This window comes from Pygocentrus nattereri, chromosome 9, assembly GCF_015220715.1.
Source record: "Pygocentrus nattereri isolate fPygNat1 chromosome 9, fPygNat1.pri, whole genome shotgun sequence".
In the NCBI taxonomy this organism is placed as follows: Eukaryota; Metazoa; Chordata; class Actinopteri; order Characiformes; family Serrasalmidae; genus Pygocentrus; species Pygocentrus nattereri.
The window spans coordinates 15,171,988-15,199,830 of record NC_051219.1 but is presented as its reverse complement, the minus strand read 5'-3'; the positions used below and the strand labels follow the sequence as shown (position 1 = coordinate 15,199,830).

The 27,843-nt window shown below is 40.3% G+C and overlaps 1 protein-coding gene across 1 annotated transcript in view; it reads left to right on the top strand.

Annotated features, from left to right (window-relative positions):
- The first annotated feature begins 10,820 nt into the window (after positions 1-10,820).
- rarga (retinoic acid receptor gamma a) overlaps positions 10,821-27,843 on the top strand; it is a 72,600-nt gene continuing 55,577 nt past the window's right edge. Inside the window, exon 1 of the mRNA XM_017707950.2 lies at positions 10,821-10,946. The gene's annotated coding sequence lies outside the window, so the exon portion shown is untranslated. The remainder of the gene's footprint in view (positions 10,947-27,843) is intronic.

The following is a 27,843-nucleotide window of genomic DNA, read 5'->3' as shown; positions in this document are numbered from 1 at the left end:
GCTTAAAATCTGAAACTATGTTTTCTTATTCAGCCAAGATACATAGTGTCATTGATGCAAAGCTCTGTTCTTATGGCACACCAAAAGCTACCTGGTGTATTTAAGCTATCTGATAACTCCCCTTTGTGGATAATCCTGCTAAACATGAGTGAGTGAGTGAGTGAGTGAGTGAGTGAGTGAGTGAGTGAGTGAGTGAACTTCTTTGCAGCTAGACATGGCAAGGGTACATTTTTTTTATTCCTGATGAGTAATGGAGACTGACTCTTCAGATGAGCTAATGAGCTAACACAGCCAACCAATACACCACTGTATGTTGATAGAGAACATATCATTTATCATTTGGAATAATATTCCAAATTTCCAATTTTCACTGCTTCTAAACTTGAATAGTCTAGTTAGCATAAACAGTGCAATACCTTTGCCTTGCCAGTCACATCCTTAACAGTCCTTATGTTAAAATGCTAATGTTTCATTGTAGCAAAGTGTAGCATAATTTATATAATACCAAATACAAGCAAACCTCACATTTTTCACCCATGTATAATTGTAAAATCAGGATTTCTCTGAATTGTTAGCCAGTCTTTTTATGATAAAATATCATAGGATTTGAATATGGCGCCTCAAATAGTTAACAGAGTACTCAAGTCGTAATTTAGATTAGTTATTCATACAAAAAAGTAAAAAAAGTCAGTTATTGTGGTCAAGATAATGTAGGCTAGTATAGTCATGTCACATTATTGATTTACCATTTATCTCCTCTGTTTATACACTAACATATCACAAGGCTTACTGCAGTCTGAGAGCTTGATTTTAAAAATCAAGTAATTGATTTTTAATTGAATATTCAACATTTTGTAAAAGCATGAGAATAGACTTGGCCAATCACTAACAAACCATGCCATAGTCTTCCAAGGATTCTTTAATGCTTTATTGTCGTGGAGGCCTTCATAGAAGAATTCATTTAAAAATTGAATAAACAAAAAGTACCATGCACCACCTTTCAAAGTATGTCTTATTATGCAAATCCAGATCATTGCCACTGAGCGTTGAGCAGGTAAATTGTAATAATCCAGTAACTGACGAGGATGGAAATTGTGGACCGATGCTGATATCTGATATTCTTCTTCTAGGCAGCTGCTAATTCTGATACGTAAACATTTATAAGACATGACTGTCTCAACCTAGATTGGCATTATGGACAAATATAACATTTATTTGTAGAAGGTTAAAAATGCATGAATAAATGAATAAAATGCAGATGTTTTATGACAGTGAGCCAGTGTCGCCTAAACATCTTGCTCTTCTGGAATACAACATATATGCCATCAAAAATTGGTGTGAAATATTGGTCAAATTTGACTGTCTGTCTGTGGGCCAGCACTAATTGCAATATGTAGCACTGCTACAGAGAGCACACATACAGATAGAGTCCATTCTGCATGGAGGTGGAGGTAGAGAGTGAAAAAGAGGGAGAGAAAGGGGGGGGGGTGCTTAGAGATAGCAGTCGGATCTGTCTTCATTATCCTGCACTCTGCAGTCTCCCAGACACACGGATCATAAATCTCAGCCTCCAGCACACTCCACTGACTCCGAAACACAAACACTGCTAACCTCTGACCTTTCTACTGCTCTGCTGCTACTGACACTCACTCACACACGCACACACCCAATACAGACACTTGCCCATACACATTAGGGCATTATATACAAAATATACAGTGAGGTAATGATCCCTTACACATTTCCATATTTGACATAACAAAAGTTGTCATAGTAGGCAAATTAATACAACAGTTTATGAATGAGATTGTTTAGATAGTACCTCCTTTATAATGTCTCTGAATCAGAGGTCTCACTTATCTTAACGTCGTTATTAAGGAATTTGCTTAATTTTTCCAAGAAAGATGTCATTCGTTTGGTGAAGCAGTTTTGACAAGGGCTACAAATTTTTCTTTGAGAATTACCTGCTTGACCATGAAGGAAAGTTGTCTCTTATGACAAATTAGCCAGTGAGGTTATCTAAACTTAGCTGTCTAGTGTTTAGTAGAATATAATCAGTGTTGTGCAGGTTGGGAGTAGGGTCAGTTACACCTAATTGCCTGTTGGTTGTGTTATGTGACTTAATTTGATATTTTTCCCTGTGTAATGGTGATGTTGTTTTGCCCATTCTGTAAATGACCAGCTCACTGTTCCTATGTAACCAACATGACAATGTTCATTTACTTCAGTGTTTAAGCAGTGATGTCACTAACGCTAGCTTTTTATTCAGATTTTCTGTTCCACCTTAAATGGTGCAGCAGTTACATGCTGGTGCCTAAAACAACTGCATTGTTTAAGGTGGGATGGAAAATTTGAAAAAGAAGCTGGTGAATAGGAAGTTTCCGCCTTGTACTACTTGGAACACTAATGCTGCACAATCGCTGCTCAAAACCCTGTGGCTGGTCCACACAGTTCACTGAACGTCATCTAACTAATCTAATGCCACCACTACCTTCTTTAAATCCATAGCACTCGACCATCCAGCGCTGAAGCGGTCAGTGTGGGTAGTCTGCTTTTAATGTAGACCTTGTCCAGCGTGCTCATCTCTGAAAATGAACAAGATAATAAAGGTCCTAATAAAGGTCCTAGAAAAAAGTCTATGACATGATTCATGAGGTGTTCTTAAACTGCAGAATTGTTCACACCTTCGTGCTCTTGAGTGTGTGTAGATTCTCTTCTTACCTAAGAACATATCCTAAATAAGAAAACATTGGTGTATGTGAAAATCTTAGTGAAAACTGTGTAAGTTGGTTTTAAGAAGAGATTTCTTCTTACGTAGGGTTGTTGAATGAGGCCCAGTATCTTTTGTGGGAAAAAATTTATATAATAATAAGTCTTCTTCTTTCATTCATAAATGCTGCCACTGCTGTAATGGTGGATGGTTGGTGTAGTGTAGTGGTTAACACCTCTGCCTTCTACACTCTAGACTAGGGTTCAATCCCCCATCTGGGTAAGCACCCTACACCATACCAATAAGAGTCCTTGGGCAAGATTCCTAACACTACCTTCTAGATTCTACCTTCTAACACTAGATTCCTCACACTACCCTGTGTAAAATGATCAAACTGTAAGTCGCTCTGGATAAGAGTGTCAGCCAAATGCCATAAATGTAAATCTGTAATGTTTTCCATTATACAGCTTCTGCTGCATCAAATGTGGAAGTGTGCAAAAGGGCCTTTTATTTGAAGTAGTGGCTAAGGCCCCAGAGGTGTTGCAGACCTCATCGTCATTAAAAATGTTAGCATCTGAAACTTTCAAGAGACCAAGCTGGTAAAATTCTATATTTCTGTTGTTTTCAAGCGTTTGAAATGTTGAAGCATGGTGTTATTTGTCAGACAATGTCTTGTCAGAATGAGGCACTGAAAGGACTCTCCCAACAGTGATGTTTTGAAAGTAGTGAAGTTACTGTGAAGTGTGGCTAGATCAACCACTTCCTGTTGACAATGTTCTGAGACCTGATGCCAACCTTGCTGTGGTTACCCTCACTGCCAGTGCATTCAACACAAAGACAACTGGGTCAAGGAAACGAAAAAACAACAAAAAAAGTCATTTGAACCTTTTGAATCAGTATGGAATGTGAGATCATGTTTGTTACTTAATGTTTATTATCTTTAATGTGATGTTTAGTAGCTGTGGGTGATATTTAATAGTCAACATTCTTCTTTAGGAATGAGTTTTACCAATGAGAACTACTGGTATGCCACAAATACCCTAAGATAACGAGATGTACATACAACGCAAAACACACTAATTCCCTCCCATCTCCAGTGTCTGAGGTAAGATAGTCCAATTTGTTGAAGGAGCCGACATTATAAATTGAGTTAATAATTTGAAGCAGGAGAAGAGAGTGGAAAGAAAAGCCGTTCTCTTGGGGTAGCTGTTATCCTTTGAACTAGCCACTGTGTCCCTCGCTCAACCAGCTGCTTCAAGTGACACCACTGGCTCTTGACCTGGCCCTCACTACAAGCCAAGAGGCTCAAAAACTTCTTACTAATACTAATATCATGAGTGCTTCGTAATATTTACCAAACCAAGCAGTTTGTGACAGCTATAGATAGTTGTACAAGAAGGAGGCAAGAAGGGCCTGGATTTAATTCCCGGCCGGGTGGCCCAGGTCCTTCTTGTGTGAAGTTTGCATGTTCAGTCCATGTCTGCCTGGGTTCATCCTACAGTCTAAAGGCGTGCAGTCAGGCAAACTAGAGATGCTACATTGCCCCTAGCTGTGACTTCCCTGTGATGGACTGGTGACCTGTCAAAGGTGTTTCCTGCCTTCCACCCAGTGACTGCTGGGATATGCTCCAGCTTCCCTTGCTACCCAGAACAATAAGCAGCTTAGAAAATGTGTGTGTATGTTAAATATGGTTTGTATTAAAAGTGATAGGGCATAATAATATGCCATTGTTAGCCTACCAAAATAGATGTACTTAAAATTGCTTATACCATGACATATACAGAGCTTTTCAAATATCTGAATTACACAGTAATATAGCATGGTGTGCTCGCTCAGGTGGTGAATCAAATCCCAGTCTGCTGTGTGGAGGGCAGCGGTATTATCCCCTACACCAACAACGGGGAAAATGATATCTTAAAATTCAGGGCTAAACCACACTTACTTAATGAGTTATCTGTACTCTGTAATGTTATGTGTGTGATAGATGCAGAGGAAGATGGATGAGGTTCTGGTGAGACATGGTCCTTGTTTGTTAAATGAAGTAGTGACCAGTGAATTGGATGCAGTGGTGCTTGCTATCTGTAAGGGCCTTAGCCTAAAAAACTTGAGAACTGCTGCCTTACATTACACCAACCATTTATTACATTTTACAGTTATATCATGGTACATTTACAAGTACTCATTCAGGTAAAATTCAGGTAGAACTGGGGTGGGTTCGGATATCCTTGTACTTTTTTCTTTTTTTTTTTGCTAGGTATAACCATTTAATTGAACCATTTCACATAACCATCAAGATATGGTTATGTGTGGCACTGATTCTCTCAGCGTGTGCTTAGAATTAGGAACCTTAGTGGTATTTTGTGCTCAACTTGAAGATTTGCCCATTTACGCTGGCACTGTTCTTCCCTTTTACCATGTAATGTGCAAATATGAGGTTAGATTTTGCAGATATGCATTTGTAACAACAAAAAGTGGAAACTGACTCAGGAAACTGATGATTATGATAAGGTGACAGGATTGTTATCATTGATTGTGGCTAGTGAAAGAGCTCTATGGCTGACAGCAAAGAGTCAACACCAGTGGAGAGGATAATGCGAGGTGCTTTCACGGACAGTGGTGACCGTGTAATTATCTTCTGAACATGGCACTGAACAGTTGATTTCATATGCAGTAGATTAATTTATGTCCACTTGGTCATGCTATGATACGGACATACTGTTAATACTGGTTTTCAGTTTTTGCAAAAAATTTAATGATACATTTGCTAAGTAATGAGAATTGTATCCATGTTATGATGTCAATAACATAGCACTGTCACTGTTACAGTATCCAGGACCTGACTGTTAACTACAGTGTGTCTTTTACTGGGTTCTCCAGATAGGTTTGAAAGAATAATGCAATTATTACATACATACATTAGTATAATTTTGAAAGAATGTTTAAAATACATAAAAATGAAAAGAACACCAAGTTTCATTTTTGGAGATGTGCTTTCTGTGTGGTTAACATTAACAAAACAGTGTAAGTTTCATTTTGGTGTAATTTTAAGAAAAGAAAATGGGACGAATGCAAATGCGGTGCAATGAAAACAAGCTACATGATGTTTGTAAGATGTCTGATTTCACGATGTCTATATAGAAAAAATATATTGTGACATTGAATTTTTGCAGTATATTCCAGGATTAGGCCATACCTCAATTTGCATACTGACCTAGGGCCAGTCTCTTCAAACTGCAACTTAGACAGGGAACTAAGTTTCAGCTTCATAAAACCAACAGCGGTAAGAAGGTTAACAGCGTTCTCTGTTATCCCAGGTTTAGATTTAGATTTAATCCTCACGTGTGCCTGCGAAATTGTGATGTTTATGATGAACAGCCAATCGCTTGAAAGCTAAGATGGAATCCAGTGGCAAACAAATTTGCATAAACATGTGTAAGTAAAGCACTTATTAGAATAAAACAGCAACACTGTGTTGAGTGTCGATAAATTTGTGGTTATTTGAATACCAATTGTTTTTTATTCTTAATATTTATATAGTATGATTTAATTCCTCTGCTAAAAAGCACTGTGGTTCACGTGATTGACGCCTCAAATGTCACAAAGAAAATCAGTGACTGGAGGGATCTGCCTCCATAAGTCCCTGATTGGTCAGAAGCTTGGCCCTGATTGGTCCAAGACCTGCTTATGATTCGGAATCCTGATCTTAACCTGCGCTGGAGCAGATTTGCTGTTCAGCGTAAGTTTCCGTGATGATATAGACCAGCAAAAAGCGATCCACTGTCTCGAGATGGAATAATCCAGGGTTAGCCTGAGCTAAGGTTAGATAGCCACTTAGCTGGCTAGGTCCCTGATTTCTTCTAGAAGGCAAGATTACCTGTATGGCTTAAAGCAATGCGCACCCCCTTTAAGTATTTTTTGAGTGGAAAAACTGATTTACGTAATTTTCCTTTTACCCCAAATGTGAGTGATCAGCTAAGACATGTTTGGTGTCCAAGTTTGTTACTTTAGTTCTTGCACTGGAGGTTTGAAGGTAATGGAGCCGGATGACATCGCGATCGGTTGTGCTGTTTAGCCCTTGTAGCTCTGGAACCTCAGGAACAGTATCTCATTTTTCTTTGCTGACAATGCCTTGATAAGTAACATAGTTGAAAGCAAGTAAATACCAAGGAATGGATGCTTATACCCCACCAATTAGCATCACAAAAAACACATGAATAATATACAAAATTATATGTATAAATGTATAAGTCATCATTCACTTGTGTTAAGCTATCATTATTGGGCTGAAAGTAACAGGGTTGAGATTTTTAGCATAGAATTAGCAAATACACAAAATGCAAATTTGCATTTATGCTAATATTAGGAACTTTCTCATGTTTTAGATTAAGTGTTTTTATTTATTTATTTATTTATTTTAGAATTTACTCTCAGTGTACAATTTGGGTGCTTTCAACACGACATCATAAGTCATAAATCAATCAATGACTTATCACAGTGTCTCTAAAAATAAACAAAGACTGAAAACTTTTATTCTTCCAGTGATATTAGGAAAACTTAGATGATGCAACTTCCTGCTGAGCAGATATTTCATAGTGGTGAATGTGTTCAAACAGGATGAGGTGAAGTTGTAGCTGTAGTTTTGGTGGGTTGGGATGGTCAGTGCTGTTTTCAAAGTGTTGTAAAAGGTTTTAATGTTTGTCATTTATCTGAAGCCTCTGCTGCTTCTCTTTTCAGCTATATGCAGTGCCTTTGTTTATAGCTAACAGTATGTTGGACGGTGCCAGCAACCACATAAGCAAGTCTATTTTAGAGTACTTAACATCTTAGTGTGGTTTCAAGCGGTTGTTTGATGTAGTTTCTATGATGCTAATTGATTAAGTTCCATCACCTGTTAACTACAGTGCATAACTTCCAGTGCAAAACAAAAGAAGCAAACTTTAAACAGGTCTAGGCCAATTGATTGTGTTTGGGTTAAGGGGGAAATATCAGTGAAAAATTTTGTTTTTTTTGCCAAACTACAGCTTGAAGCATTTGTGACTTGTATTGTGAATCTTCATTTGTCAGAGCCTGTTCATTTCAGAATAGGACCCAGACTTGAGGCATGCCAAGCAACCCACTGTGCTCTTCCTCTTCTAAGAGGTGGCACTGTGAAAGGGGAACTAGTTAAGGTGTGTCTTTGTAATGAGGTTTGGTCTGCTGTTTTAACCAAAGCCCTTTCAGAACTTCAGATTCAGAAACAACCGAGGGCACACACCCAGAACCACAAACAGCCCATCACAGGGTGCTCTCTCCACACAAGCAAGATCTAGCACAATCTACACCCAGCTCAGATCTAAACCATATGAGCTCATACAGAAAGTGGCATATACACAGGCACACCCTTTCTACCACCTCCAAGAGGACTTCCTGTGCTCTCAGCTCCCTTTTCAACGGTAAAACCACTAAAATCTGAAACCTTATAAACTAGCAGAGTTCCTTTATGGTCCTTTGTTAATGTATTTGTGAATACATTTTGGGAAAGCCATCTTCTAAAATATAATAATGCATGCTCTGAAAGTCTCTAGTAGTGTAAATAAAAGTAAAATAAAAGTGTGATGAATTGAAAGCATTCATGGGCCACATCAGGACACAATAAGAGCAATTCCTTGTGTACTAGAACATGTAAAAGCTTTGTACTAGAAAATGTATGGTATATGATTTATGGTATATATCTGCTATATCTCCAAACATGATCCAAATTTAGTGAGCAATACTGAATTCAATTATTGATAATATTAGACAATATAAGTTTATAAGGGTAAAAACTCTGTAATCATTTGGGAACTGAGGAGGCTGACTGCTGTAGTTTTGAAAGTAAAATGTTTTTCCACTCTTGACTGATTTACGATTTTAGCCGCTCAACAGCTCAGGGCCACCTTTATTGTATGTCTCATTTCGTAACGTGCCAAATGTTTTCAGTGGTGAGTCGTTTGGTTTTGATTCGTCGGACGACAGGGCACTTTTCTGTTTCACCTCAGTCCATCTTAAATGAGCTCAGGCCCAGAGAAGGCGAAGGCGTTTCTGGACCCTGTGTATACATGGTTTCTTCTTTGCATGGTAGAGTTTTAACTTGTATTTGTAGATGCAGTGACAAACTGTGTTCACAGACAGTGATTTCCACTACAGTGATTTCCACTACAGAATCCTGTCTGTTTGTAATGCAGTGTCTGCATGTCTGAGGTCCCAAAGATAACGAGCAGCCAGTATTGTTTTTTGGCCTTGTCCCTTGCATATAGAGATTTCTACTGATTCTCTGAATCTTTTAATGATATTACATACCAAAGATGATGAAATCTCCAAGTTCTTTGCTATTTTACAAACCTTACTTTTGAATTGTTGCATTATTTGCGTAATGAACCCACCATCACCTTTACTTCTGAAAGTCTCTGGAATGCTCTATTTATACCCAGCCATGTTACTCACCTGTTGCCAATGAAACACCAGGTGTTGTTTTTTTTTTTTACACAGTTGGGACACAGTTGTACGTGTCCCAAATTTTTTGAAATGTGTTGCTGTCATCAAATTCAAAATGAGCAAAAAACAATAAAATTTTTCAGTCTCAATATTTGATATGTTCTCATTATAATATTTCCAATTAAATATAGGGTTTAAATTATTTACATATCATTGTATTCTGCTTTAGTTGCATTTTGCAGTGTCCCAAATGTTTTGGAAATACCCAGTACCCAGACATAATTTATAACAATGACAAGAAAGAGAGCACAGTACTACTTTTACTATTCTGATAACAATTCTGTTATTGAAATTAACTCGCACCCCAGAGATTGGAGACCCAAATGAATCTCAGTGACTCAAAGCTCGACTTGGATTCAGACTCCAGAAAAAAGTCTCAGATTCAAACCCCAGAGTCTTAAAACCTGTCTCAAGCCCCAGTGGACTTCAGATTTGACTCAAACCGCAGTATCTTGAGACTCGACTCTGACTCTGACTCAAATGCGTCAATTGGACTCCAGACTCCAGTGACTCCAGACTTGATTTGGACTTGCACCTCAGGGACTCGAGACTCGACTCAGAATCAAACCCCAGTGACTCAAGACTTGACTGGGACTCAATCCCCAGTGCCTCGAGACTCAACTTGAACTCACACCCCAGGGACTCCAGACTCGACTTGAGTTCACATCGCATTGACTTGAGACTCACCTTAGACTCAAATCACAGTGACCCGAGACTTGATTAGGACTCAAAGTCCTTGGGGCTTGACTTGCAAAGTCAAAGACTTGGGGCTTGACTTGGACATGAAACCCAGTGACTCGAGGCTCAACTTGGACTTGAACCCCAGTTACTCGAGGCTCGAATCACACTCACGTGAGGTGACGTGAACGTTTTTGATATTAATCACTAGAAATCTATTTGTGATTCAGGATTGATTGATTAAGTATTAACAGGATACAGTATTTGAATGATTTCAGCTATTTATGTAGAAACACTAATGATTAGCCAAAAACCCTCTTTTCTCTATGTCCTCATTACATGAAGTCTTAATCCCAGCATGCTTTTATAGTTTGTGTATATTTTGCAGCACTGCAATGTGATTGGCGCGCGCTTTATGGCTCTGGTTTCCTCTATATGTTTTTGTAGCCGGTGTGCTTTGGTAGAATACTGTTATGGAATTGTGTGAAGGAGGGGGAGAGGGAAAAACCCTGAGGCTTCGGTCAGCTACGACTGTGTCCAGCACTTCTAAATGAGTTCCTTATTGCCATGCTAAAAATCGCTGCATTGTTCAGTGTTTGTCAGTTTCTCCAAGAGAGGGAGAACGAGGTGGAGAAAACAGGATAGAGAAGGAGCAGGAGAAGGGGGGGGGGTATTAAAAACAGAAACTTAAGCTTTTCTGTGCCTCTCTTTTTTTCTTCCCTCGAGGCATTTGTGTCTTGCGGAGAAAAAAAAATGCACTGTATATTTGAAGTGTTAGGTCATGTGACCCACGCAGCGTTTATGAATCAGGGAGCGTAATTATTTCTTACTGAGAGACATGGAGAGTGTGTGCCTGTGGAAAGAGGGAGGGAGAAACGAGAAAGGGAGGGAGGGAGGGAGGGAGAAAGAAAAGAGAGAAATGAGTTGGTTTGCTGCCGTGCCTCCGCAGCCAAAGGGACTGGAGCGAAGGCGGAGAGTGCTCGCTTCCTCTACTCTTGGGGCAAGCTGGGAAAAGTCTCTGGCCAGTGAAACGGCGCAAGAGTGGGTGAGTTTGGCTCTCAGGAAACTTTCCAAACAATGTCTTCATTTGTTTTCCCTCCTTTTTTTCCTTTTTTTTCCTCTGACTTCCTCTCTCCTCTCTGCTCTGAGAGAGCGAGCATTCGAGAAAAGGAAAGAAAGCCCTTTTTTTTTTTTTTTTTTTGGTAACCGAAACTTGACAGCCTTAATTGAAGACAGAGATTGAGCCGGCGAGAGTGAGAGAGTGAAAGGAGAGAAAAAGTAATCACACTTTCCGTACGCCAGTCTCTGCAACTTTCCACCCTTTGATTCTAAAGTGTGTGCGCACATCACCAAGAGTGCCGTCTGTCTAGTTTGAGCGTCTGTTAGCGAAGACCAGACATCACATCACAATTAGTGCTTGGACCCCTAGCTAGAACATAGCATGAGGATCACGATACGTGTGTAAGCGGATACTCTCAGCATATGTGTGGAGTGCTTGTGCTGGCTGTGTGCTCTTAAACAGCCATTGTGTTGTGTCTGTTCCTTTGTTTTTTTATTTATTTATTTTTTTTGGTGCCGGCTGAGGCACGGCTGTAAATCTCAGTGCAGTCCGACCTGTCAGTCTGCGGCAGGACGTTGGCGACTGCTAAATGTTTACGCACAGCCAGGTGAGCAGGTTCCTCAGCATCTGAACCACATTGCACAACTGTTGTGGATCTGTGAGACCGTTTACTCGTACTTGTCTGGAGGAAAACTGCAAATCAAGACAAGCTTTGCTATCGTTCAGTGGTCCGGACCTGCCCAGGTATGGCACTGTAGCTTTATTTACTACTCTGGTTAGTGTAAACTTAAGTGGGTAGAGTAGCTGAAACTCATACTCAACCCACTCGCTCTTGTTGCTTTGTTGACATAGTGAAAGTAGCCTAGTGCAAACACTCTCAAAAATAATGGTGCAAAAATGGTTGTTTTGAGCCGTTTTGGTGTCCACTACTACTTTTTGGGCGGTGTAAATGTGAAGAAACATTTTTTTTACCTTAGTCTACCAATTAAAGTGGTTTTCCAACAATGTCGAAGCCAAGAACCATGTCAGAACCTTAATTTTGAGGAGTGTGTAAGTAAAAGAGTATCAGATGCAGCAGTAGAACAGAATGAAACCGAACTGCAGAACAGGCAGTAACTCAGCATTAATGGCTAAATGGTAAATATACAAATATACTTAAAAATGTAACTTAACTGCGCATAACTAATTACTACCCGCCTCTAGTTGTGAACTGTAGGTAGAAAAACTTGAATGATACACTGGTGTGAATATTCTCACCGTCTTGCTGTTTACTTTTGTTTTTAATTCTGTTTTCCCACGTCACGTTTCGTGGAAAGGACTCCCGAAACTACAGGAGCTACAGTGATAAATGTCTTTCGCTGACCCGTGTAATGATTCCAGCTGGTTTGTTATGATCTCTTAACATAAATGTCTTAACCTTTGCACCTCGAGTGTATTATTTATTCCACCTATGAGTTATGAGGAGGAAAAAATTAGATGAGAAGAAATTTGAACATGTAAATGGTTTTACCCGAAATAAAAGCTATATGCTTAAAGTGCTATATGCTAACGCACTGAATGCCTGTGGTTAACAGAGTTACTTCTCAAAAGCATATTGTGTTTATTTTTAATGTGTGACGGAATGCTAGTTAACACATCCAGCAACAATCTGGGCTGAGGAGGAGCCTGAGAAACAAACACATTGCTAACAACAGAGCCAGCAGTTCAACCCCACAGTCATAAAAAAGCACACGCACACAGTCAGATCCTGACTTTAGTGGAATTCCCTAGCTTCTTTCTCTTTTTTTCTCGAGCTGTTTATGTCTCTCAGATCAACTTTGAGTTTACACGAGTGAGGACAAAAGGCCTTGTCACAAAGAGCAACAAACTATTGTCAAACCAGATATTCACGTTCCACCATCATCCAAAGCTCCAGCAGCTAAAACGTGGCTTCTGTTTGCTGCCCAGTGGAACAGCACAGATTCCTCAAGTGATTGCGAGTAAACAGATTAAATATAGCATCATCAATTGCATCTGTCCTCTCAGCCTCAAGTCAGAAATGACTAATATGCTTAATATAGTCTCCATACGGCATATACAATACATAGGCAGCCAGGAAAACTGTTTGAAGCTATTTATCTTGGGTGTGTGTTTTTGCAAGTGAAGCAATCCAATAAATACAAACGCACATAGTTGCAGTTCCTAAAAAGTTGCTAATGTGTTGGTTTGGGGAACGCAGGCTTGGTTTGAACTTCCGTCCAATTTGTTCAATTCCATCAGCAGCACCTGATTCACTTTACTAAAGGATCGATTAGCTAAAACAGGTATTGGATGGTAACTGTAAAAACTGGACCTCCTTGAGGAGAGATTTGGAAATGGTTAGGTTAACACATTGACGCACATTCGTCACAAAACATTGTTTGTTTGATTATTTATTTATGTAGATGAATTAAGATCAGATTAAGTGACCCGTGTAGGTCCCACAGTGGGGAAATTTCCACCACATACACGTTAGTGAAGACACACACTATGGGGCAGTGAGCACGCTTGCCCTGAATGGTGGGCAGCCCCATACGCAGCGCATGGGGAGCAGCTGGGAGTTAGGTGCCTTGCTCAAGGGCACCTCAGTCACTCGCTGTCGGTTCACGATATCGGATCGGCGACCTTTCAGTCACAAGGCTGATTCCCTAACCTCCAGCCTACGACTGACCCAGTTTTATTTATTTATTTAAGGTTAAGGTTTTTTTTTTGTTGTTTTTTTTAAACACATGAACAGTTGCTTCCCAGATAAATGGCTTTACATAGCATTTTGACTTTTGCACTGTACTGTATGTAGAACAAATTGTTGGTGTCAATGAATGTGTAAATTGTTATGTGTGCTAGTACTGCACCACAAAAAATGGTTTGTGAGTTCAGCCTAAAAAAGGGACTTTTTGTGGTGGCGAATGAAAATGAACTAGTTTTATTCAAATAAACCAATTTTTAATTCAAAGTATTTGTATAAGGTCAATAAAAACCAGTTGTTTGTTACCACATGAAGTCAGTTTTCTTAGGTGACAAGTTTTTCACAGTGTTTGTACCTTTTAAGATCCATATACATGAATTATCTCTGTTCTGATTGGCTGCCTCGTACTGTGCCTCATTCTAACAGTAGTCTGAGCTGAATTACTTCAGAACTTCTTCGTGGAAAGATGGAGCTAAACTGCTGTTAGGCTGAACTGGCAGATATAAAAACGTGCTGGTTGTAGTGACATCACAACAACAATACGTACAAAACAAGTTTTTAAATCTTCATTTGCAAATATAGACTATGGATTGCATTGTTTACATAGTCTTCTGAAGATATATACGTGGTGGCCAAAAGTATGTGGACACTTCACACCTGTATGCTTGTTTGACATCTCATTTCAGAATAATGGGCATTAATGTGGAGTTGCTCCTTTTTTATTTCAAGAAAGAAAGGAAAATTCAGTTTTTCATGATATAAGCCCTTTAATTCTTAAGGTGAATAGCTTGACAGAAAATTTCTGTAATTTGATAGTAACAGTGTATTATATAAGTATAACTACCAAAGAACTTATTGTTTCTTCCAAAAAGATGAAATATTTTAAAAAAGTGTCTAAAACGCGTTTTAGTTTCTAGTTTGCAGTATTTAAACCGACATTGAGTGATTCCAGGTATATATTTTACTGTATTTTTATATTGTGCTAGATTGAATGATTGCATGAGAGAACCTGTTTTGACACCAAGGTCTTTTAGAAGGCATTTTTATGGCGAGACCACCCCACTGCTGGAGTGCCTAGCTTTGTGCTCCTCTCGGCGGTCCGACAGAGCACCTCCGTCTCTGTTAGGAATTCAGGAGCCAATCGAGTGCAAGTGGCAGGGAGGGGCCAGACAGGTGGTATGAGGGGGGAACTGAGGGCGGGTGGGGGTGTGCTGTCTTTACTCTATAATTACGAAGGAAGCCATCAGATCACTATTTCCCTTGTATATTTTTGCAGGTGTGTAAGAATGTGTCTTGGGCTGTGTGTGTATAAAGCTTTGTGTGTGCCTGCGTGAAAGTTGAACATCTGCTCCTAGAAGCCGTTTGTAAGTGTGTGTTCACGCTAGGACTGCTATTAAACGTGTGGTGTCTGTACATGTGTTTATAGGCACGGGTGTGAATGCTCCTCTGTGGCAGGGCTACTTTAATGAGAGCCATCTATTAGCCTCTGATGACCTGATTAAATAAACCATGTTCTTCTGAAATGGCTGGCCCAGCTTGGCAGCCGTCTCGTTTGTTTTTCTAAATCTGATTTCTTGTCTGATTACTCTATGTAACGAACCATGGCCGCAATCAGAGCGGCCATCGTACAAGGATTCCGTTCATCAAGCAGCCACTGTCCCCTGATATATGTGGAGAAATAACACGAGCTCAAAATACCCAACCTGCTCCGTTCTTTACTAGTTTTCATTAGAGTGGCAGTTCAGTGAAAAATCTGATTTGCCCCCTTGTTCCTAATGAAGTCTGTCAGCCAAGACATATTTGCTTGCTTTTTCACTAGAGCAAGAAGGCTAATGTAGCTAACAAGTATGAAAATGGGCAGAAGCATATCGCAGCTAAAAACACTAGTACTTTAGATGAGTTTTAAAGACAGAAGTATGTCATACAATCTCAGAAACTGCATAAGCAAGTTTTTTTTGAGACTTCATAAAGGGGTTCCCCATTTAACATGAAAAAGGCGACTAATGCTACATCTGTTTTAAACATGGCTATTTGCACTTTACAGTAGTGTTGGGGTTGTCTATAGAGCAGATTTTCCCATTTAAAGATGAGGGAAATCTCTTCTGAAGATGTACACTCTATGAAAAAGTATGTGGACACTTCCCACCTATATGCTTGTTGGACATCCCATTTCAAAACCATGGGCATAATGTGGAGCTGCTCCTCTTTTTAGACTTGTGTGCAGTTGCTTGACCATGGAAACCCGTTTCATTGAGATCTTGATGCACATTTGTTGTGTTATTGTGGCTTCTATAGACAGACTCTGTAATGAGTGATGTGGCAGAGGACAGGTGATTATTACGTGCTCTATGCACTTTAGCATTCAGCGGCCCCGATCAGAAAGTTTGTGTGGTCTACCGCTTTGTGGCTAAGCTGTTGTTGCTCCTGGACGTTTCCATTTCATAATAATACGACGTACGGTTGACCAGAGTGGACCTAGTGAGGAGAAAATTTGACATGCTGACTTGTGGCAAAGGCCATCCTATTACAGTGATACGTTTAAGTCAGCGAGCTCATTTTGTCTGTGGCGATTGCATACACCTGTTAACAGTGGTGTGGCTGAATCACCAGAACTTAATAATTAGGGGTGTCCACATTCTTTTGTATCTAGAAGTTTTGCAAAAAGACAACTGCTTTTCTCTGGCAGAAAGGGTGAAATAAAAGCTATTAAATTCTGTCGAACAGATGATGCTGAGGCATGAAGACAACACTGCGCAGCACAACAAATCTAAAACAATGCAAATTTTAGGCCGCATTGCATCTTTAACAACATTTAAGCTGAGATTTTTGCAGGCTGAACTGTGTGCAATGCTAATTACATAAGTTTCCATTACTTGCTACATTAGCCTCGTAGCTACAGTGCAAATCAAGATGCAAACTTAAGACCTTCAGTAAGGGGAAAAGTGTGTAAATTGCATTACTAAAGCTTTTCTGTAAGTACACTTTTCATTCATTCATCCTCTGCTTTGCTCTCCACTCTTTTCTTCCCCACCGAAGATGAAGATCACATCAGGGAACAGAACTGTCATGAGTTCAGTGGTGCCACCAAGTGATTTATTCCCCCCCCCCCCCCCCCCCCCTCTCTACTCATTCTTTCCAGCATTTTTCTGCAGTCTTTTATACATGTGCTACTCTGCCACCCGAAATAGAGTACAGCAACCCTCCCTGTCGCGTCCTGACTGTTTGTTTTGTTTTGTATAAGCTTTGATTGACAGCAGCTTTTAAGGACAGGTTGTACGCTAGTGACAAAACCCGTCCCGCCCTGTGCCGGCGAAAAATGATACATTGTGTGAAGTGCTTGATATGACACTGTTATTGGCATTACCGAGAGGCGGACAGAAATAGAAGCTCTCACGCAAGCGTTTGATTACAGGACAATTTATTTGATTCTTCCGCTACTTGAATTATCACTTCAGGACAAGCCATTCTCAAGTGACAGATGATGAATGGCATCAGGTTGGTTTGCCGTGCCAGAGTCGGGTTTACATGGTGTGAAGAATGCTTGCCGGGTGCCAGGAGCAACTGGGTGACAGCTCAGTTTTAATCGATGGAATACGCAGTGCTGCCGGAAGCCGTTCGCCCACCTATGGCTGAGGAATTCAGATGTGTTACTTTTATCTCCTGCAGCAAAAAGGTTTATGATGAAATGACAGGTGGATGACAGCGAAATGTTTTGTTTAATTTGGAGGCCGACCTGTTACACGAGACAGTATTTTCGTTTTTGTTCATTATTGCTGCGAGACAGGGGCTTAAAGTACAGGTGAACAGTGGCGGAGGAGGGAAGAAAGAATGGAGAACCTGAAAGAAAGTCACACAGACAGCAGGAGAGAAGGACTGTAAGATAAGATGATGGGCAGACCTGAAGAAAGACAGGCAGAGAGTCAGAATGAAAGAATGGGTGCAAGTAAAGATGACAGACAGGCTGAGAAGCAGGCAGACAATGAGAAATATAGTCAGACAGAGAGTGGAATAGAAGGACAGACACAGTAAGAAAGAAAAACACAGTAATAAAGAAAGACGCACTGTAAAAAAACGGTAAAAGTCTGGCAACAGCCAACGGTAAAAGTATGTCCTAAAAGAAATACTGCCTTTTACTGTAGTTCAATAGTCTCTTTAGTTCAAGCCTGTTGCACAATGAATCTGAGGCAAATAAATGACATGAATATGTGAAATATTCAGACGCAGTTTTATGCATCAGAACTATACACATATTTTTTTCTTTAGGAATTTTGCACTTCTTATTTGCACTGTGACAAAACTGAACAAACCAGCAGAATATTGTTGATTGACAAAGATATCCTTTGCTACACAATCCTGAGGTCACTAATGGGCAGTGCCAAGTGTCAGCTGACGTAAAGCATGCAGCCACTGGTCAAAGCTGGCAAATGATGAGATTGGGTGGGGAGCACAGAGAGAATCACCACCTTATTCAGGAGCTGGAACGTTTAGAGAGCTTTCACATCACATCACATCACAGTCTGTAACTCAGTTTGTGCCCCGTTTGAGCTGCTTTTGGAGACCATCTGTGACAAAGCAGAGCACAAACCAAAAAAAAACTTCCAGTTACTGGGATCTGTCATTTTGGTTGCTGTCATGCCAAAAGCAAAATTGAGTAAAATAATGTCACATTTTCTCTGTTATACATGTACTCAAATTAATTTACTGTTGCATTCGGTGTGTAAAGGCCCAAGCAGCGCACACACACACACACACACACTTTCTAAACCGCTTATCCTTCTGGGTTGCAGGGAGGGCTGGAGCCTATCTCATCGGTCATTGGGTGGAAGGCAGGAAACATCCTGGACAGGTTGCTAGTTCATCGCAGGGCAGACACACAGGCGTATACACTCGCCTTAGCAGTAACAACCCTTAAAATAAAAACAATTGTCCGTGAAATAAAGATGATCATGTTTTTGCGAATTTTCATTTTATTTCTGTAAATTAACAAGAACCCTGTTAAAATACAGTATATATGTGGTGTATTCACACACATGGAACCCTTTTTCCCAAAAAAGGACCTTGACCATTACATTTTCTACAGACAGAAAGATAAATACTTGTAAAGAAAGGCAATGAGAAAGGAAGACAGACCTCAGGCAAGAAAGATGGATAGACAGTAAGTAAGACAGAGGGAGATTGGCCAGTTGTTCTGCTGACAGTGAAACAATTCCTCCCATGAAACTGTAAACAGCAAAAAACAGCTGTAAACAGCAAAAAAATACAAATTGACCAACAGAAAGAAGGCTAGTAAGAAAGCAGGGGTGGGCAATTTGGGGGAAAAAATAATGTATCAGGATACCTTAAAACATTTTCATAATATGCATAATGATATTTTGACAAAATGTGCTTTTAGTGTCACATTTAAAAACAGCCATCAAAATTATTTTTGTGTTTTTAACTGACTTGAACTTTAGACTAAAAGCCCTTTATTTTGAGTAATGCTATACCTAGGCCTGCCTCAATCATGAAATGCAAGCTGATTAAGTGTTGCATAAATAATTTAGATTAACAATTTAATCTGCTGTTCTGTTCAGTTTTATGCATCCAATAAAGTACAAATCGAAAGCAGCTAAATTGATGTATTGGTTATCTTGCTTAGCTAGCTCTGTACCCTGCGCTGTACTCTGTGTGACAAGAGTCTATAGTTACATGTTCTTTCAAAGCTTTCGTTTTTCTCTTGAGGCAGTGAAAATGTGGGCAAAAAACACTTGTTCTGCAAACTGCAATTAGGATTAGCTGTATTAGGTAGCAAATTAACAAACAACATATTAAAGTGCACAGTTAAAAGTGCTTTAAATTAGTTTAGAGAACTTTAAATCAGAAAAAGAAAAGTTAGTAAAGAGAAGTGATTTCCAAATAATAGAAACCGCTCTGGCTCACCAAATGCTTCTGGCACAACAATATGATGGTGAAAACTACTGACTAGGTCAGATTAAATCATTTGTGGTCAGACGATCATGTTGTGACAGGCCTACCTATAGCTTAATTAGCTTAATTTTAGCAAAACAAATGATTGCACATTCCATTTTTGTCACTAACTAAACCAATCATAACACTATCAATACTTTACTGAATGTTTCAGCAGTGACAATTTTGAGCATAACTCAAAAACGCTGGCCAATATATGACTAGCAAACAGCTGTGCACACACATAAAATCGTAACATTTTACATTAAAGTCCAAAATAGTCTCAGCAGTGGCAGTTACACACTGATTTTCAGATTTTGGGACACATTTACATGTTTAGGTAACAATAAGATCTACCTGCTCACTATATGGCCTTGAGAGACAGGGATGCAGTCTCACTTCCTGCTCTGAAATATAGGGGTGCGGCTAAAATAAGGCTTCACCTATGGACTAAAACTCTTATGTTTCGGTAGTGACATGAAAACACGGGACAGCATTTTTTTAATTAGAGTTTTTGTTTTGAAAACTTAACTCATATAGAAACTCATGAAAAAAAATTCACTTTAAAGGAAATCAAAAAGTTATTTTTGGTTTAAATAGATCATATTATAATCCTCGTAAACATACAAGGCCTGTATACTTCATTGTTTTATTAAAAGGTTTTTTTTCCTTTTTGATTTTTTTTGCTGTGGGACTGCAGTTTGAACCAATTTGGTAGAATGTTAAACAAAATAACAGAGACAGCGAGAAAGACAGACAAAGAAATAAGACAGACAGGGAGAAAAACAACCAGACAGAAAGAAATAACACTTAAAAAGGGATCGTTAAGCAAAAAAGCATAAAATTGCTGTGCGTGTGTTGATGATGTCTGGCCTGTGCTTCTCATGCTCAGCCTGCAGTGGTGTGTGTTGACCCACCTCGTGACCGCTCGAACCTCACCTAGCCTCAAGGCATCCTTGCACCAAGCCAAATGTTTCGCAGAACACATTTCGCATTCAAGCATCTTTGCTCAATTGGATCCACATGCATTTTTATGGGAGTTTATGGCACACAACAGCGCTGTGATTTCACCACTGTCTTATTTTAATGTCGCCCTGGCACAACATGGAGGCAAATTATTTTACCAACAAGAGCTCCAAATGTAAACACAAGTCGTGCATGGATCCTCAAACCTTTACGCAGGATATAAATACCACTTGTTCTGATTAAATGTCCACCCTAAACAGTCCTTGAGCAGCTCTTTTCATTTTCCTATTATAGGGCCCATATATTGGAAATTATACTACAGTTAGTTCTGGCAACGCAAGCTGATTCGGACAGACTCTGAAGATGAAGCTACACTGAATTCCTAAACTTTCAGTTGGTCTGTGAGGAGCTGGAGAGCGAACTGCCGGCTGAGCAGCGAGTGGGCGGAGCTTGTTACTCTGACATAGCAACAAGCTGCTTGTTACTGCTTGGATCTATAATTTGGCGGAATGAATCGCGAACATTAAAACATATTAAACGACACGGTCACGGCCCAGTTTATTCATTTTTTACTTTATTTATTTAACTGTTGTATAGAAGCAATAGAACACTTGAGGTTGTGTGTTATCGCAAATAACTAATCTAATCAAACAACCAAATCACAGTCGTGATGTTATTTCTCAATAATGAACTCCCTCTTGTATCATGGTTGTGATGTCATTACCCTGCTTTGAAGCAAACTGAGTGTCAAATTTCTAAACCAGTCCAAGACAGCTGGAGTCGAGGACAATGGTGTACCGGTAAGCATGGTTTGATCAAGTTAGCTCTAGTCTGTCAGCCCACGGATGTAATGTAGGTTAGCATGGCTGAAAAAAACCCCTCAAATTAAGCATGTAGGTGTGTGTTTGTGTTGTGTGTGCAGACAATACACTGCACATGGTAAAAATAGACACCTCAAATGGAAAACTGCTCTGTTTGCACATGATAGCATAAAGCTCACGAGCTTGTGTTATCAATAGTCAGCAGTTTAGTCCACCCAATCTTTGTGAAGTGCTAAAGAGTGCTCTTACCTCAGACAGTATTTAGCTCAGTTATTGGAGTGGGAATTATGGGAAAATGATTAAACATTGTGCTGTTTCTGGCTTTTGATAAGCAATTGTATCATTTCATCCTGCTGAGCGATGCAGATATGACTGAACTGTATCTATCAACTCTGAAGAGTTCAGTCTTAACTTAGTTTGTTCAGTACATTCCAGCCCTGACTGAGGCAAAGTACAAGGAGGCCAGTCAGAACAGAGATCATTTACATATATCAATATTAAAGGCACAGTGACAGAAATAGTATGTTAAAATTGTCGATGCATGTGTATCATGCTGTCTGAATCACTGTGCGGATCTTGTGCAATAAAGGATGTGAAGCATGTGTGCACACGGAGCAGGAGTAGGCAAGTTTTACTCTGGAGTGTTAGAGGAGAAAGCAGAGTCTGCCAGAGGTCTCTTACCCTGCAGTTACCAATACTTCAGATTCGATTTCATTAATTTGAATATCCTCAGGTGAAAGTTATGACGGTATTTTTTTCAGCATTTTCTCCCCCCCTCTTTTGGCTATAGAAGCAATGCATCACGAAAGCATTGAAGCTAAATTTTCACTCCCTGCAAAACATCCATTTTTGGAATGGAACAGTTGTGGTCTTGCAAAATAAATGAGCTGGGGTTCTTTCTCAGAAGCCTAAAATGCCTCACCCGTTCCGGGTTTGATCTGAGACCACACATCCCGTGCTTGGAACCCTCCCCCCCCAAAAACCCATCTTGTTCCAAGTCTCCAGGCTGTGGTTAGGTACCTCTGAATGCCAGGGTGTCTTATAGGAATGACAGGCGATGGAACGCTAATGTGGAAATTTGAAGAAGGGTTAAGACATAGATTTAAGACTATAGGGTGGAAATATTTGGAGGGAGTGAGCGAGGCAGGAAATGAATCCAAACCGCTGTACCATCCCAAATCCGTCACAGCACCAGGGTAAGAATGGCTGGCGGTTAGAGCCAGGGAGAATGTGTGTGTGTGTGTGTGAGAGAGAGAGAGAGAAAAACTCTCGCCCTCAGCTCTTTCTCTTATTTCCTCCCATGACGCCTCGCCCTGCTTCTTCGTCTTTTTCTTCTTGTCTCTTTTTTTGTTTGCTTTTGACTGTGGCACATTTGACTGTGGCCAATTGTGTGATGGCTCAACAGTTAAGACTCAAGTGGTTGTTTTTGCCGCGGGAGAATGCGAGAGTAGCGACACCTGATCCCTGCGAGGTACTTTTCACTCTTGAAAGAAAAGGATACTCTACTCCTGGGATACTCTACCCCAAACACGACCCGCTCACCCTTTCGCTGTGGCAACCTTCGGCGCCTCAGGAGAGGGTGCGTCATCAGGTCCATCAATCAAGTGCCCCTGATGGTACTATAGAATGGTGGTTCCCTACGCTGGTCCTGGAGTGCCCTTGCCTTGCACATTGTGGTTATTTTCCCTGTCCGAGCACAGTGGTTCTCAACTCCAATTCTTGGTACCCAGTACCTTTTCGATTATTCCCTTCCTCAACATGCCTGATCCATTTGGGAACTCTCAAGATCTTCATGAACTGGATCAGATGTGTGAATTGACTAGAATTGGGAAGCAATTCTGGGTATCCACTACCTCGCACAACAGTACCCAGGGGTATTGGTCTAAGATTCCTTAGACCAGATATGCTAATGCAGGGAAAATGCCTGCGTTTGCATGAGAGGGGCTACTTCAGGTCCAGGATTGGGAGTCAATTCTGTCAACACAAAATGTGCCAGGCTTGCGGGGAGCTTCCCTACGCCTACCGTCCTCTTTCCCTTCTTCCCTCTTTCTGACTCTCACTCACTCTCTCATACTAAGGCTAATAGGCCTCAGCATGCTCTGCTAATGATCTGTTGAAAAAGTTTGTTCTGCGTAGGATAAAGAAAGACCAAAGTCAGTGGTGAAAGCAGAGGTTGGCGGAAAGTCCCAGGCTGGGCTCCTAATCCCCTGCAAACACTGGGCTTGTGGTGGGCTGCCTGCTGTGTGCCCCCCAAGCCCACCAGAGCTGCCAGAGAGGGTGAATGAGTCTCTGTGTGTGTGTGTTAGAGTGTGTGTGTGTGTGTGTGTGTGTGTGTGTGTGTGTGTGTGTGTGTGTGTGTGTGTGTGTGTGTGTGTGTGTCTCAGAGTCAGCCAGGATACAGCAGCAATGAGAGACCATATGTGAATGTACTTATGGGTGTATGGAGTATGGTATGTATATGTATGAGTGTGAGTGTGTGTGCCCCCGGGGCCCAGGGGGCTGTGCCAGACACTGAGCTGAGGGTGTGTGTATGTGTGTTTGTGTGTGTTTGAGGGGTGGAATGAGCTCACTCCGTGCAGCCCGTGCCCCATAAACCCAGCGCAGCACGCATAAAAGTCGATCGGCCGATGTGACTCATTAAAACATGCAGGCGCCAAGTCTTTTATTAATTCATTATTGTGTTTAGGGGAAAAGTTCTAGAAACATGTATCCCTTTTCACTCAGTTCTCTTTTAAAATGCCTGCTCGTGACTCTCCCCTTTCCCCCTCTTTTCCACTGTTTATCTCGGCATCTTGTTTGCCCTTTTTCGCTTACAAGGATTCTGGGATGTAATTTGCTTTCTCTCTTCCTCTCTTTCCCTGTCCCTCTCACTACTACTCTTCTATGCTCTGTACACTGGAAATGCCAAAAATCAGCTCTATGGCATCTGAGATTGCCAAACTGATGAGAGGGCCACACTCAACTACAGTGAGAAGTCTAAAAGTTGTAGTTTGCCAAATAATCTAACAATCCAGTTTTCTTCCCATTTACCCCAAATAAAGCCATCTATGGGTGGGAGGCCAAGAAAGCATAAGTGGCTTTGCCCTCTCTGTGTGGATAAGATGGCCCTTTCTCTTCCCCATCATTCAACATGATGCTACTTAACCTTGGTGTCTGTTGGCTAACGTAGCAGAATTAGTGATTAGCATTTTCCTCCAAGCATGTTCAAAGACAGGCTGTTTGGAAAGATGTGGTGGTGCTTCACAAGTCACAAGGAAGCATGTGCTATCCTTACTCTGGCAGCTCAGTAGCATTGTGTAATGGGGAGACCTGGGTATGACTAAACAGGGCAGAAAAATGTGGCTAAAAATAAAATATAGTTTATATATAAAGCTTACTGTTGTAAGTCTATACCCCATCACTTACAATCTGTATGCCATGTTATGCATTGCATCTTACACAGTATGTGTGTGTTTATTGTTTGGGCTTGATATGCATGTAATTGCATTAAGCAATGAAGAGCTACTTCTTCATCATGGGCTTTACCTCTATTCCCAAAGCAGACTGTAATTTTCAGAAACCTGACAACGTCTGCGTTCGATTTGAAACAGGCGTTTCCTGGCCCTGCCTGAGATGTGAGGAAAACACAATTATGGTATTGTCTGTTTGTAATGACTCTGTAATGGCTGTGGATTCGGCCTCGGGACCGTTTTCTTCCCTGTGTATTTGGAACCACTCAAGAGTGTTTGTTCTGTTACAGCGGCCTGAGTCTCCGAGGCACCTGTGTGAACTTCAGCCCATGTGTGCTTTCTTTGAGCGCTGACTTCCAAATGATATCTGTTACATATGGAACAGTTCTATGGGGTCACGGGCGGCGTTGTATAAGCAGAGAGGGAGAGAGAGGGGGTGAGGGAGGTAGAGGGGGAGTGTGGGCAAAAAAAAGGGGGTGAGGGCACGGTCTTGGCTGGAAAAAATCGGGGAGCCCTTAGGAGAACTAAGCGGATGGAAAACAGACCCGGAGAGAGAGAGAGAGAGACAGAGACAGAGAGAGAGAGAGGTGGATAGAATAAAAGAGGCAGGCAGAGAGAATGAGGGCTAGAAGAGTGTAAACTTTTTCTAAAAAGTTGTTCATGATGGAGAACTTAAGTGAAATACAAGGCAAAACCAACTAAATAGACCTTGAACGAAGAAAATCACGTGAGAACTGCATAAATACAAATGAAATGGACATGGTAGAGCTTAAAGCCAAAAGTCTTAAAGTAAATTTGCCTAATTTTCCCCTTACACGAAATGTTCTTCATCAGCCAAGACACATTTGGTGTGTAAAGTTTGCTTCATTAGATTTGCATTGCAGCTATGAAGCTAATATCGCTAACAAGTAATGGATACTAATAGCCAAATAATTAGCCTCATGCAAGCTGCCTAAATCATCACACTTGCCTCAAGATGTTGCGTTGAATTGCTACGTAATCCCAAATAGACCTGGGATTGTCCTGACTGTGCCAGATTTTAAGTATGAAAACAGCACATGGTGTGATATAAAATGGACAAACATTCAGTAGTAGCCAGTTTGAAGCCTGAATTTTGCCCATTTTTAGACAACTAGATAACAGTATGCCATACACAAGCAAGTTTATGTGAGCTTACCTAACAACTCATTGTTGGTTAAGGCAAGTGTGTGATGATTTAGGCATGCAGTTTACAAGGTGCTAACTGTTAGCTAATAGCTTCATTTATTTGTTAGCTACATTAGCCTCATAGCTCCAGGGCAAAACTACAGAAGCAAAATTGCTACGCTAAGTATGTCTTGGCTGATCAACTACGCTTGAATGAAGAAGAACATTGTTTAAATTTGAATTTTCTCAGAACAATAGCTATAAGCTTTCTCTCAGTAGTGGTAGTTGAATCAATATATTCTGATATGTGGGAGAAAAACGGTTCCACAGTTTAGGGGCATGAGCAAAGCCAGAGAGAGGCACAGAAAGAGAGAGCGCGAGAGATGGCAGGGCCCTGTGGCTGGCTGGCTGGGGGCGGGCTCCTCTCCTTCCTGAGACGTGGCCACCCGAGCCTGCCCGAGCTGGGGGATGCACATGTGGAACAGTTTACTGTAATGGAACTCTAAATTAGTGGTGGTTTGAAGCTGCCTGCAGCAGTAGGCTGTAATTAACTGGCTCTGTTGAAAGAGAAAGAGCCAGAAAGACATGCAGGGAGGGTATATATGTGAGTGTATGTGTGTGTGCTTTTGGGAGACATACATATAGCTATGAGAAGAAAGAACTCAAGCAGTGAGAGAAAAGCTTGACGCCTGTTGTTTTTAACATGTGCGCTTATGAAATTGTGCAGTCCGTGTGTCTTTTAAGAGAGGGCTGAAGGCTCATTTTATCCTTTGGGCTTTACTAGTTGCCTTGTCTTGTATGTTGGATTTGTGGTTTTTTTGTGCTTATTTTTCCTTGTTTTAAGCCTTAAAGTGTAAGGGGCTGCATGTGGGCGCACAATTATGTTTCTCACTTTCATTTAACTACATCACTCAATACTTTCATAATTGTCAGTGGTAGCTACTGAACAAACCATAGTTGTTACTGAATAATTCACATTACTGAAAAATTCATAGTAGTTACTATACAATGCAGAATGGTTACTGAATAATCCATCGTAGTTCCTGAGTAGTTCATAGTAGTTACTGAATAATTAGTTGTAGTTACTGAATAATTCACAGTAGTTACTAGATAATCCATGGAAGTTGCTGAATATAGTATAGTTATACTATACTATAGTAGTTATTGGAATATTCCATAGTATCTGAATAATTCATAGTGATTACTGAGCAATGACAGTATTAATAATCTGTATAATAATACACTGTATAGCAAACTATATAATAATAGTAATACTAATAATAATAGTAACAGTAAAAGGTTTAATGGATAATAATGATAATGAACTTGAACTTATTTGAAAAATAGGCCTGTTGTTGCATAATTATGTGTCTGCGCTGCAAAAAAGATATAGCAGGTTAAATCATATTAAATATAGTCGGTGTATCAAATATTTTTCATTATGAGATTGCTGTGAGAATATGATAAGATTATATTTAAGTTTTATCTAGTGCATTGGTGGTTAACAGAAATAATGTTGATCGTTTCGTTTCGTGCAACAGGTTTATAATGAGAAATAGTAGAAATATTGACTACATCTGATGATTTCTTGCTATGAATTTTTTTGCAGTAGGAGCATGTATGTGACAAAACATGAAAGAGATCCGATGTGAAGAGCAGTGTCCCATTTAGGTGTGTAGGCCTTAATGGGTGTAAGTGTGTGTGTGTGTGTGTGTGTGTGTGTGTATATATATATATATATATATATATATATATATATATGTATAATATTTCATGAGAAGAAAAAAGTCATGTAGCGAGGAAAATCTTTAGCATGTGGAACTTTTTGCAATCTGTGCATCTTTTAAATG